This window comes from Pseudorasbora parva, chromosome 12, assembly GCF_024679245.1.
Source record: "Pseudorasbora parva isolate DD20220531a chromosome 12, ASM2467924v1, whole genome shotgun sequence".
Classification (NCBI taxonomy): Eukaryota; Metazoa; Chordata; class Actinopteri; order Cypriniformes; family Gobionidae; genus Pseudorasbora; species Pseudorasbora parva.
Genome location: NC_090183.1, coordinates 7,870,787 through 7,884,503, shown reverse-complemented (window position 1 = coordinate 7,884,503; position 13,717 = coordinate 7,870,787). Strand labels below are relative to the sequence as shown.

Genomic DNA, 13,717 nt, shown 5'->3' with positions numbered 1-13,717 from the left:
TTACTTTTTAAGAAATGTATTACAATGCAGTACTTTCGCATTAATTTTTCCACACCTGGGCTGGGCTTGTTTTGTTTATTTTGTTTTTATTATATAGCAAAAAAGTTTTATTTTAGGGAAAACATAAAGACCCTTTGACACCAAAATTGAAATGAATAAGCCTCAGGCTGAAGGAAATGCAAACTCACGCATGTACATGAGAGCAGCTCAAACAAACCTTTCAGCTGTGCTGCTGTTCTGGATAACGTAAGAAAAATGTAACAATTACTTCACCAATAAAAAACTAAATTTAATATTATTTTTCTTTATGGTTTAACTGAATCATCAAAGGTCAGCAGCAAGACAACGATCAATAAAATGAGATTAAATGCATACAAATATTTATTTTTCTTAACAGATTTAATTTTTAAGTATTCAGATTTTGCATTTGACTGATTTTATTCATTTTGAGGAAAACTGAATAGTGAGTTTAGTACATGCATGCTCACATTTATTTTAGAAACTCGTTAAATTTCGAGAAAAAAAGTTGAGATACAATCTCGAGAATAAACTCATTAAATATCGAGAATAAAGTCGTTCTGTTTCGAGAAAAAGCTCGTTATATTTCGAGAAAAAAGTCTAAATAAAATATTGAGAATAAACTCATTAAATATCGAGAATAAAATCATTGTGTTTCGAGAAAAATCTCTTTATATTTCGAGAAAAAAAGTCGAAATAAAATCTTGGGAATAAACTCATTAAATATTGAGAATAAAGTAATTGTGTTTCGAGAAAAAACTCGTTATATTTTGAGAAAAAAATTCGAAATAAAATCTTGAGAATAACGCATTCGATCAGTGTTCATTGCATAGCATACTGATAGAGGACATTCATATAATTTTGTCATAATTAGCTAAAGTTGATAGTATCTCTTTGTTACTGAAAGAAAGTCTGAAATATAGCTTGACTAAGTGATCCAACTCTGCCATGTCCTCTATCAGTATGCTATGCAATGAACACTGATCGAATGCATTATTCTCAAGATTTTATTTCGACTTTTTTTCTCAAAATATAACAAGTTTTTTCTCGAAACAGACCGACTTTATTCTCGATATTTAATGAGTTTATTCTCAAGATTTTATTTAGACTTTTTTTCTCGAAATATAACGAGTTTTTTCTCGAAACAGAGCGACTTTATTCTCATTATATTTAATGAGTTTATTCTCGAGATTGTATCTCGACTTTTTTCTCGAAATGGGCCTAATCCTCTTCCGTAACACACAACACTGTTACAATTTTTCTCAACATTAGGACAAGAGAGCTGTCAGTCAACAAACAGGAAAATATTTGGAAAAGTAACTTTTTTTTGTAAATTTTAAAAGTTATTTGTTACTTTACTAGTTACCTGAAGAAGTAATCTGATTACAAAGCCATATTTTGTGTCATCACACTTTTTTTAATAATCCTTAGGTTGAGGCATTTAAAATAAAGAGGCTTTCTTGAACTCCACCTTCACTTCACTTCCCTTTTCCTTTTCATTATCTTGTCTTTACTTTTTTTGCAACGTTTCATGTACCTGTTACTTCTTCAGCTGGTCTGCTGTTATGAACAGAACTGCCTCAACGTTGTTGAAAAAAAAACACACATTGTAATTTGTTTGGACAGAATCTACATTTATTTTAGGTATCTTCAAAGTATCAAATAAGGGAAATGTGTTGTTTTATCCTAAAATGTTTTAAATATCCAATATTTAACTATTTTAATGAAAAATATATAAAAAGAAATTCTAAATTGCATACATCATGACAATACATTTATAGAAAAATCATAATACTTGACATTGAAGATGTTATTTAATTATTTACTAATATTTTAGTATTGCTGCCCTAGCCTCCTCCATCAATGTGAATATCTGTCTGCTAAATTACTACTGTAACTTTACAATAGATAATAAAAATGTCATTTAGCATACAGGGCCCTATTTTAACGATCTGAAACGCAAGTGTAAAAGCGTCTGCCAAATGCATAAATGTAAATGTAAATGCAAGTAACTTTGTGGGCGGGTCTCGGCGCTGTTGCTATTTTCCCGGCGGGATAAATGGCTCTTGCGCCCGGCGCAAATCTAAAATGGGTTGGTCTGAAGTAGCTTCATTATTCATAGGTGTGGTTTGGGCGTAACGTGAATAAACCAATCAGAGCGGCATCCAACATTCCCTTTAAAGGCAGCTGCGCAAGTTCCATTATGGATTGCTATTATTATGGCGTATTTACCAGGCACACGCCAGGAGCGGTTCACAGCCGAGGAGACTGATGTTCTTGTAAGAGCAGTGGAAGACAGAGAAGTTGTGTTGTATGGGGATGGGAGAAACCCACCCGAAATAGCGTCGGTTAAACAGGCATCGGTTAAACAGTTTTTTTCCGTTTTTCAGTCGATTTTTTTATTTATTTTTTTTCTGGTTCTTGACGGACAAACCAATTTGTCAGATGTCCTTATATACATATATGTCTTGCCACTATTGGGCAAACAGGTCTGATCCTTAATTACTACAATTAGCCTGAATAATTTGTAAGCTAGATTTATGCCTATTTTTTCACATCTTTGTGGCACACCACAATGATTTCCGTCATCTCATGTGTTAATATTTTTTTAGTGTAACAATTTATGATTTGCAAAAATAACTGTTGCATCTCTGTAGATTACATGAGCAAAGTGTCTGCGCGTTGTGCACGCTATACATTATGGTCAAGCATGCGCCCTTAAAATAGCATAATGAACAACGTGCATCGCGCCACTGACTTTAGACTAGGTTTTTTCTGGTCAGTGGCGCAACTGTTTAATGGAACAGCAAAATAGCACCAGGGATTGTTTGCGCCGGAACACACCTCCTTTTTTTGCGCTGAACCACCCAGGGAGCGCAAGTTCATTCACTAGTTTAGCGACGTGCTTCTGTGGAGGGAAAAGCGCGCTTTGCGCGGGTGCAAAATAGGAATGACACATGCGTCGGTATACAAAGTCAATTGCGCTGGGTGCAAGATGGGGCCAACAGTGTTTTTCATACAATTATGATAGGGTGCTATGGATATTTCATAGGATATATTATGTAGCATTTTCCTCTTCTGCTCTTGACACTATCAGAACAGACTTACATTTTTCGCCCATGGCATGTAGTTGAGAACCACTGCATTAAGTATGTTAATTATATGTGATATTGAAAACCCTATTCAAATTAGAGTCCAGCAACTAATTTAGACTCTATTTACCCTCTCTAAAGTTGGAAATAAGCAAGCAAATTCCCAGCTGACGTTGTGTGCTTTTTAAATGTAGTTCATTGAGTTTTTTCAAGCAGTGAGATAAGATGGACGCATGAATGTCTCTTTGATCCTTCTCTATTTTTGGTCTATAACTAATTAGCTGCTGTCTGCTCTCTCTGCTTATGTTCATTAGAGCCTTAATTTGCTTTTTAGATGGTAATGGGGTGAAGTCTTTCCATCTGATTACAAGGGTGTTTTGCCCTCATCTTGATGCTGGATATCATTGCATGCACTAGCGCTGAGCTAACCAGGCACAACGTGTCTTACTTTATCTCGCTTCTCTATGATTAGCGTTCTTTTGTCTAGCCGAACGATTGACTTTTTTTTCCCTCAAAGAAGGGGATTTAATGTAAAATATGGATGCGTAACATTAACGCGGTATATTAGCCATCCTGTAATGTCATTAACAATTAAGAGCTGTTGATTAAGGCAGAGACTGATTGCCATATTTAGCGTGTTCAATTATCCTTTTAGGAACCTATCTTTAACCCACCCACTAATCAAAAGCTCCAAGCTGGCATCAGCAAATATGAACAAGACACGTTTGCCCACTGTTTTGCTTGATGTCCGCCTTGTCTTTGAAGTTTATGAATTATGAAACGCAATTCACGCTCTGTGGGTGTTGTGCCGAGCGTGTGCGCCTGGGCTTGCGTACTTGTGTATGCAAGTTGGAAATGAGCGTGTGTCGGTGTGTGTTTTCCTCAAATTAATACTCTGGCCTCAGTCGACAAACTCAATCAGGTTTACAGCACCTAAGTGGGCAAGGAGCTAATAGAGGTCAGCTGCTACATATGGAACAGGGAAGAACACGTTCACGACCACAGTACACAACGCAAAGAACAAGCACCTCCAAGACACAGCCGCTTCCACCCATTTCTCTACACTCGCATGCAAACACATGCACACTCACAAATGCAATCTGAGTGGGTGAAATCTCTCATTCACATCACAGACTTAAACATTTTTGTTGACCACCTCACAATACGTACTACGTAACTATGTAACTCTTTATGTTGAAGGTCCCCTTTAGACATTAAACCTACATGTCAATTTAACTTTATTAGAGTATTGGTAGTGTTGGGGAAAATATTACAATATTGTGTTACTCCCTTAAAAAGTAACTAATTGAGTTACTTAGTTACTTTTTAAGAAATGTATTACAATGCAGTACTTTCGCATTAATTTTTCCACACCTGGGCTGGGCTTGTTTTGTTTATTTTGTTTTTATTATATAGCAAAAAAGTTTTATTTTAGGGAAAACATAAAGACCCTTTGACACCAAAATTGAAATGAATAAGCCTCAGGCTGAAGGAAATGCAAACTCACGCATGTACATGAGAGCAGCTCAAACAAACCTTTCAGCTGTGCTGCTGTTCTGGATAACGTAAGAAAAATGTAACAATTACTTCACCAATAAAAAACTAAATTTAATATTATTTTTCTTTATGGTTTAACTGAATCATCAAAGGTCAGCAGCAAGACAACGATCAATAAAATGAGATTAAATGCATACAAATATTTATTTTTCTTAACAGATTTAATTTTTAAGTATTCAGATTTTGCATTTGACTGATTTTATTCATTTTGAGGAAAACTGAATAGTGAGTTTAGTACATGCATGCTCACATTTATTTTAGAAACTCGTTAAATTTCGAGAAAAAAAGTTGAGATACAATCTCGAGAATAAACTCATTAAATATCGAGAATAAAGTCGTTCTGTTTCGAGAAAAAGCTCGTTATATTTCGAGAAAAAAGTCTAAATAAAATATTGAGAATAAACTCATTAAATATCGAGAATAAAATCATTGTGTTTCGAGAAAAATCTCTTTATATTTCGAGAAAAAAAGTCGAAATAAAATCTTGGGAATAAACTCATTAAATATTGAGAATAAAGTAATTGTGTTTCGAGAAAAAACTCGTTATATTTTGAGAAAAAAATTCGAAATAAAATCTTGAGAATAACGCATTCGATCAGTGTTCATTGCATAGCATACTGATAGAGGACATTCATATAATTTTGTCATAATTAGCTAAAGTTGATAGTATCTCTTTGTTACTGAAAGAAAGTCTGAAATATAGCTTGACTAAGTGATCCAACTCTGCCATGTCCTCTATCAGTATGCTATGCAATGAACACTGATCGAATGCATTATTCTCAAGATTTTATTTCGACTTTTTTTCTCAAAATATAACAAGTTTTTTCTCGAAACAGACCGACTTTATTCTCGATATTTAATGAGTTTATTCTCAAGATTTTATTTAGACTTTTTTTCTCGAAATATAACGAGTTTTTTCTCGAAACAGAGCGACTTTATTCTCATTATATTTAATGAGTTTATTCTCGAGATTGTATCTCGACTTTTTTCTCGAAATGGGCCTAATCCTCTTCCGTAACACACAACACTGTTACAATTTTTCTCAACATTAGGACAAGAGAGCTGTCAGTCAACAAACAGGAAAATATTTGGAAAAGTAACTTTTTTTTGTAAATTTTAAAAGTTATTTGTTACTTTACTAGTTACCTGAAGAAGTAATCTGATTACAAAGCCATATTTTGTGTCATCACACTTTTTTTAATAATCCTTAGGTTGAGGCATTTAAAATAAAGAGGCTTTCTTGAACTCCACCTTCACTTCACTTCCCTTTTCCTTTTCATTATCTTGTCTTTACTTTTTTTGCAACGTTTCATGTACCTGTTACTTCTTCAGCTGGTCTGCTGTTATGAACAGAACTGCCTCAACGTTGTTGAAAAAAAAACACACATTGTAATTTGTTTGGACAGAATCTACATTTATTTTAGGTATCTTCAAAGTATCAAATAAGGGAAATGTGTTGTTTTATCCTAAAATGTTTTAAATATCCAATATTTAACTATTTTAATGAAAAATATATAAAAAGAAATTCTAAATTGCATACATCATGACAATACATTTATAGAAAAATCATAATACTTGACATTGAAGATGTTATTTAATTATTTACTAATATTTTAGTATTGCTGCCCTAGCCTCCTCCATCAATGTGAATATCTGTCTGCTAAATTACTACTGTAACTTTACAATAGATAATAAAAATGTCATTTAGCATACAGGGCCCTATTTTAACGATCTGAAACGCAAGTGTAAAAGCGTCTGCCAAATGCATAAATGTAAATGTAAATGCAAGTAACTTTGTGGGCGGGTCTCGGCGCTGTTGCTATTTTCCCGGCGGGATAAATGGCTCTTGCGCCCGGCGCAAATCTAAAATGGGTTGGTCTGAAGTAGCTTCATTATTCATAGGTGTGGTTTGGGCGTAACGTGAATAAACCAATCAGAGCGGCATCCAACATTCCCTTTAAAGGCAGCTGCGCAAGTTCCATTATGGATTGCTATTATTATGGCGTATTTACCAGGCACACGCCAGGAGCGGTTCACAGCCGAGGAGACTGATGTTCTTGTAAGAGCAGTGGAAGACAGAGAAGTTGTGTTGTATGGGGATGGGAGAAACCCACCCGAAATAGCGTCGGTTAAACAGGCATCGGTTAAACAGTTTTTTTCCGTTTTTCAGTCGATTTTTTTATTTATTTTTTTTCTGGTTCTTGACGGACAAACCAATTTGTCAGATGTCCTTATATACATATATGTCTTGCCACTATTGGGCAAACAGGTCTGATCCTTAATTACTACAATTAGCCTGAATAATTTGTAAGCTAGATTTATGCCTATTTTTTCACATCTTTGTGGCACACCACAATGATTTCCGTCATCTCATGTGTTAATATTTTTTTAGTGTAACAATTTATGATTTGCAAAAATAACTGTTGCATCTCTGTAGATTACATGAGCAAAGTGTCTGCGCGTTGTGCACGCTATACATTATGGTCAAGCATGCGCCCTTAAAATAGCATAATGAACAACGTGCATCGCGCCACTGACTTTAGACTAGGTTTTTTCTGGTCAGTGGCGCAACTGTTTAATGGAACAGCAAAATAGCACCAGGGATTGTTTGCGCCGGAACACACCTCCTTTTTTTGCGCTGAACCACCCAGGGAGCGCAAGTTCATTCACTAGTTTAGCGACGTGCTTCTGTGGAGGGAAAAGCGCGCTTTGCGCGGGTGCAAAATAGGAATGACACATGCGTCGGTATACAAAGTCAATTGCGCTGGGTGCAAGATGGGGCCAACAGTGTTTTTCATACAATTATGATAGGGTGCTACTGCTAACATTTGCTAGCAGTTTAATACTATCTATAAAGAAGACAAACCCACAGTAGCATTTTACAGGTGAAGCTGACCTGCATTTAAAGCCATGAAGAGGTCAGTATAGCTTTAATTCGTTCCTTCTTCTTTGAGAGCGTTCCCTCAATGCTCCACCAGGCCGCATCCTCGAGTCCGATGAACTGATTAAACCGTTCGAAATGGTTTGTCGGATGCGATGAGCTCACGCGAACTGAATTTTAGTGTTGCCAGTTAAGACTTATGCTGCGTTCCAGGCAGATTTTTGAGACCACGGAACCACGACTCACAACTTTGTAGCATTCCAGTCACGCCAGACTTAGCACAAGGAATTGTTGTAGCTAGATGTAAACAAAGCAAGACGGACCGTACGGAGCCTATTATCATTTCTATTGTTAAATGTGCTTACTCCTTGATTAATTGAGAGAAACGGAGGAGAAAAAAAAAGAAAAAAAAAACAGCTCATAAGGCAAGAGAAACATGGGTTACTGGTTGCCTGTAATGCAGCATAAGCATTTAAAGGGATCCCATGGTGTTGAGACTTGTATGGCTTAATATAACATAAATGATGTCTCTTACTGAATTATGTGGTAGAAAACCCATGAAAGATCTACGTTATTTAAAAAATCGATTTTATATTTGGACCATGGGCGGCGCCATTTTGTTTGCGTTCTAGGTTGATGACGTAGAGTGGTTGAACTCCTCAATCAGCTGGCGTTACCCGTAGCTATTTTTACCACAACGCAACTCGAAAATTGTTTCAGAGTTAAACAAAACAAATGAATTGCTTTGAAATTTTACTTAAAACACACTCAAACATACATGTGCACACAAACTCACCTACACAAGTCACAAACAGATCGGCGGGCGCGCACACACCCAGCCAACACACCCATGTGGGGCCCAAAGGGGTTGCTCATGGGCTGATATCTGGGGCCCACCTGGGCTACCCAACTGGGACCCAGCTAATTTTGTCCTCAGTTTCCATGGAGGCCCCACATGGGTTTGCCCAGAAGGGTTGATGGTGGGTATCTTGATGGGCTCATACCAGGCCCACATGGTTAACCCAGGTAGAACCCATTTGGGGCTTACATGGGTTTGCCCAGATGGGTTGAAGATGGGTCTCTTGATGGGCTCATACTAGGCCCATATGGGTAACTCAGGTAGCACCCATTTGGGGCCTACATGGGTCTGCCCATATGGGCTGATGACGGGACCCAGATAGGTGTAATGTTGGGCTCTTATGGGCCACAACGGGTATATATATGGGCTTGCACATTTTCTGTTTGGGTTACCTTATTTTACAGTAAACCCCGTAATACAAACATTACATGTAATCCACTAACTACATTCAAATGTTAAAGGTATTCAATGAACTGAAACCAGTTTATGATTTACGTTATTAATCAAGGTTTATTAGGAACAATTCAAATATGACTATTATAACATTTATAACTTTATAACACAAAAATATCAACAATAAAAAATGTATACATTAAAATGAAGCTCCTGACAAACTTAATTTGACATAAATTGCATATCTGAACACTCAAAAATAATGTATTTCACAAACAAAATGGAAAAAGAAAACAGTGCAGCTCCTCACTCCTCTGTCGTCGGCCTCCCAACGACCCTTTGAAAAGACAAAATAAATTAAATCAACCATTGTTCCACTTTTTTTATTCCCCTTTTCACACTTAAAGCCTTTTGGTACCCCACATGAAGTTGGTCTAGATCAGAAGTTGGTAAATCTGTCCTGAAATACCCTCAGCACTGAACATACTGGGTGTGCAAAAAAGTACATTTTGACCAACTTTTACCACTTTTGAAGTAATTTTGATGAGAAATTAGTATTGTAGAAAATACATGCTGTTACCAATGCTCTTTCTGTTTTGTTGTAGATCATTAAACCATTGTGCTGCCTCATAAGTCTTTCCGAAATCAGTTTTGTGAGGTACCTTACTATCTAAGCGCTGCCTGTTAAGTCGTTGGCTGATAGGTCGGAGAGGCATCGAGTCAGCTGCATAAGTTGTCAGATGCAGCCTTTGTATGTCTTCCTCATCTAATACATCTGATTCATCTTATCAGCTTATTATAGAAGACCTGAGATTATGCAAGACCTGAAGTGGGTATGCAGAGCTGACAGATTCCAGGACAAGTCACTGTAACAAGTTACGGTCGCTCTACACTGCGTGCAGATTTTCAGGCACGTTGATTTTCTGATCATATTTTTTTATCAGGCATTCCAAATCACATCAATCTTAATAGCTACTATTCTTTTTGTTTAATCATTTATGAGTGATATATGATTGAAAAAAAAAAAGATCAGTAAAATCAACGTCCCTCATCTGCACTGTATGTAACAGCTCTCAAATGGTAAAACAATTTTGAATTTGTATTGATATGCACTATCATTCTTATCTTTTTATAGTTTTTATTACCATTTAAAACCAAGCAAGTCTTAAATTATTTACCCGTCTTGCTGTCCACCACGTGCCCTCACAGTGCGGTGTCCTCCCCTGTCCCTGGCACCGATTAGCCACTTTGACACTGCCTTTTCTGCGTCTCTTCTGGTAATAGAGTTTGTAAGCACATTTTTTTTCAAGCTTCCTGTAAAATATTTAAAGAGCATTAAAGTGAGATTCAATTCCAAAAAAAAGGAGTTCTGCCAGAAAGACTCGGGAGAATAAATACTGTGACAATAATCCATTTATTAACAATCCAGCAAGCAATAAAGTACTTTGGCATAGGCCCCGTCCGTAGCTCGCAATCAGAGGGTATGGACTCTGCATATCCTGCCTGAAGACGAAGGCAGAGGCGCAGCCGACCCCCCCGTGAGGTATGGAAGGGACCATCCTGGTGGTGGTGGTGGGGTGGAGTAGGGAAGGATTTGACTTGGAGGTGGTGGGGAGGATGGCGGTGAATTGGTGCGTCAGCATCTGCGAACTCAAACATGAGTAAGTACCGATCTTTTATACCCAAGTATTAGAATGTGATTGGATAGATAGAAGTTAAAGTGACGTAACAATTAAGTCTTCCTGGCAGAACTTATGCTAAAGCTTTCATTTATCTGCACTTTGACATTTTTCAGGAAATAAAATAATGGTATCAGATATAATATCTGCTATACACAAATGGTTTCTGTGGATTTTTACAAAAGTGACAAGAGCAACATTTTTGCTCCAAAGGTTTATTATATACCAATCAAACACAGAAACAAGGGCACAGGGCAATATTTAAAGGGATGGTTTACCTAAAAACTAAATTTGTGTCATCATTTAATCATAAATAGTTATACCCATCAAGTTTTCAAGTTTTCTTGTAAACACAGTCGGTTATGTCTAAAGTAAATGTAAACAGTTGAGAAATTGGATTTCATTATTTTGGATAAAAGCATTATGTCTTATCTCTAAATGAAGAACTGGCACCTTGCAGAACTGTCCTGGTGCGGTCTGGAGTAACACCCGTTAAAGGAGTTGAAGGTGGAGGGGGCTGACATACCCATTTCAGGTTTTGCAGTTTCTGCTAATGAGCTCTTGATTTGAATCAGGTGTGATAGATGAGGGAGACATACAAACTGTGCAGGGCTGGTGGTACTCAGGAGAATTTTGAGATTTATATTTGGGGGAAATATCCCTCATTTCTTACATAACCAATTACTTATTTCCTTTTTTTTCTACTGTTTTCAGTTCAATTAATTATTAGCTAATCAATGACAAAAAATGTCATACCTCTTTGAGAAGTACTACATTCAGATTAATAATTAGAATGATGCATATAGCCTAATTAATTATTAAGTGAAGATCCGAACTATTACTATGACTCAAGTATTACCAAATCCTTCAGAAGCCAATGTAAATTATTTGGAACAGTATTCTTGAGTGTTAAAAAACGAGATGACGTCGGACGCTTTGCTGCTTAGAGGTGCTTTTTTTTTTTTGGTTCATGCGCTCATAGCCCTTCTTTATAAACGCATAAACAGCCCGCAAAACGCTCACTGCTATCAGAAAACCATTTTAAAAAGGCGCCTCTCACGGCAAAAATAAATAAATAACGCTTCTATATTGGTAATCTTTTGTGCATTTGTTATTTAAATTAACACTAAATAAAAAAGGAAAAGAAGCACATAGGCAGGAACGCTTGTCTCATAATTACATTGGAAATATAAATAAGTCCTGCTTTCATTCTGGGAGTTTGATGTGCACACTTTACACAAACTAAGAAATTACTACCATTGAGGGATTTATATCGGAAAACAGTGGTAGCCTACAATTTCAATGCTGAAGTCTCCAAAATATTTGTAATAATTCACAGTTTGTATACTACTAATTATAAGAAAATAAGATTATTTCTATAATAGGGTACAGTTAAGCTTATCGTTTGGTCATGGCGCCGGAAAATGCCACGATTTAGCGAAGTCTAACTAAAATTTTAACTTAAAAAAATCTATGATTAACCTTATGCTTTGAAAACAATGTACTTTAATTAACATTTCAGTTTAGAAATTGTTTGTTCTTACCTTGAATCCACTGGCAGTCAGCAAGAAATCCTGTCTTTCAGCAAAGTGACAGAGGCTGTGACAATGTGCGCGCTTCGAAAGCCAAACCGGACGAGATACAGGGTTGCCAGGTCCACACAACAAAACCCCTCCAATTGCAAATAAAAAGTTGCGGAATCACGGCCAAAATGCGCCAAAACGCGGCGGATGGGAGATAGAAATATTGCTAGGGTAAAGCCAACTCAAACCTGTGGACTACAGGCAACAAACATTCCACAGCAATAATAGTGTAAAAGTAGCCAAATTTCAGACTTGGCAACACTGAACCAAGCGTCATTAAATGACCTATAGCAGGTGTGTGAAAACTGACAGCAGGTTTGTGAAGGGATTTTAAAAGGAGAAATGGAGGCAAAATAGTGTTTTTTTTAATAGATTTTTTTATTCGCTTTTTATGAATTTTGAGCGGATTTTAACATGCTTCAAAGCCTGCGACATCAGGAGACCAGACAATGACCAGGTTTAAAGCCTAACCTATGGTTTAGTTAACATATTATTTCTTATGTTAAATGTAACCGTAACAATACATTTTCACATTTATATATTTACGTCCAAGACTTTATTGAAGTAGCCCAGCCTACTTCTTTTTTTTTTTTTTTTTTTTTTGTTGATTATTCAAATGCGTTGTACTTTTTATGACATGGCATCGACTGATTCAGTCCAGCAAACATGAAGACAGTGGACACAACTCGGATGATGTCCCTCTGGCTGAGCCAGGGTCTCTATTGTGCAGCCCATCCCGGACCAGCATGGTCTCCCACTCAGCTCAATGAAAGTGTAGCCTACATACAAATGTTGTCTTCTGTTTTATCTGTTAATTTAAATTTGTGTTCTTTCTGATGTTAAACCTAAATTATACTGTATAAATAGTTGTAAAAAGTAGCCTACTTTATGTAATGTATAGACCAAAGTATTTTAATTTACACATTTTAATTTGACCGGAAAATATATTTATAGAAGAATTAGTTTAATGTACAAATTAGAAATTGCATTAACAAATAAACAATGTACAGAACAACCACTTCTCTTTTATTTTTTTTCACAAAAATAAAACACAGCAACACATTTCAAGTTACATATCAAAAATAAACAATGTATAGTATTACTCTGGTTAGTTTACAAATAGCTTGCTTTACAAAAATAACTAATGTAGGCTATAGAACTTTAACTATAGAATTTAACTTAGGCCTACAAATTACAATGGACAACAATGACTTGTTACATTAATCTACAAATAACTTGCATTTAAAAAAAAAAAAAAAAAAGAAAATGTATAGACTTATGTTTACAAAATAATATATAGAAAAAATGTTCTGTGGTTCCCGGCCACGAGTGCACATTTAGAGAGAACATTCAGCCTTTGGAGGAGACTTTCGGTAATAGGCCATCGTGACATTCATTCATGGTTGAAAATTAGGTAAAATTGCAATTGTGTTGGAATTTTTAGATTTTTATTAGATTGAAGTCACATTGTGTTAAAGTGTGAAAATAAAATAATTATTTCAAGGTTGCATATTTGTGTGCTATCTACCCATGTAATCAACCTTTGGAATTGACTGTGTTTGCACTTGTCTTTTTGGTAAAAATTAATTAGCTGTGTAGCCCATTTTCAACCCATGTACTCATTTCCCATTGGTGAACCAACTAGGTCCCACATG

General features: G+C 36.1%; 1 long non-coding RNA gene across 3 annotated transcripts; it reads right to left on the bottom strand.

Annotated features, from left to right (window-relative positions):
- Positions 1 to 8,388: 8,388 nt before the first annotated feature.
- Positions 8,389 to 12,502, bottom strand: LOC137093447 (uncharacterized). 3 transcript variants are annotated; one of them, XR_010908460.1, is made up of 4 exons: positions 12,024 to 12,502; positions 10,245 to 10,443; positions 9,979 to 10,114; positions 8,389 to 9,137 (listed from the first exon to the last, which is right to left on the bottom strand). It is a non-coding gene; the product is annotated as an uncharacterized lncRNA (long non-coding RNA). The 3 variants fall into 3 exon arrangements; XR_010908458.1 differs by lacking the exon at positions 10,245 to 10,443 and having other exon boundaries at positions 12,024 to 12,484; XR_010908459.1 differs by lacking the exon at positions 12,024 to 12,502 and having other exon boundaries at positions 10,245 to 10,991.
- Positions 12,503 to 13,717: the final 1,215 nt, after the last annotated feature.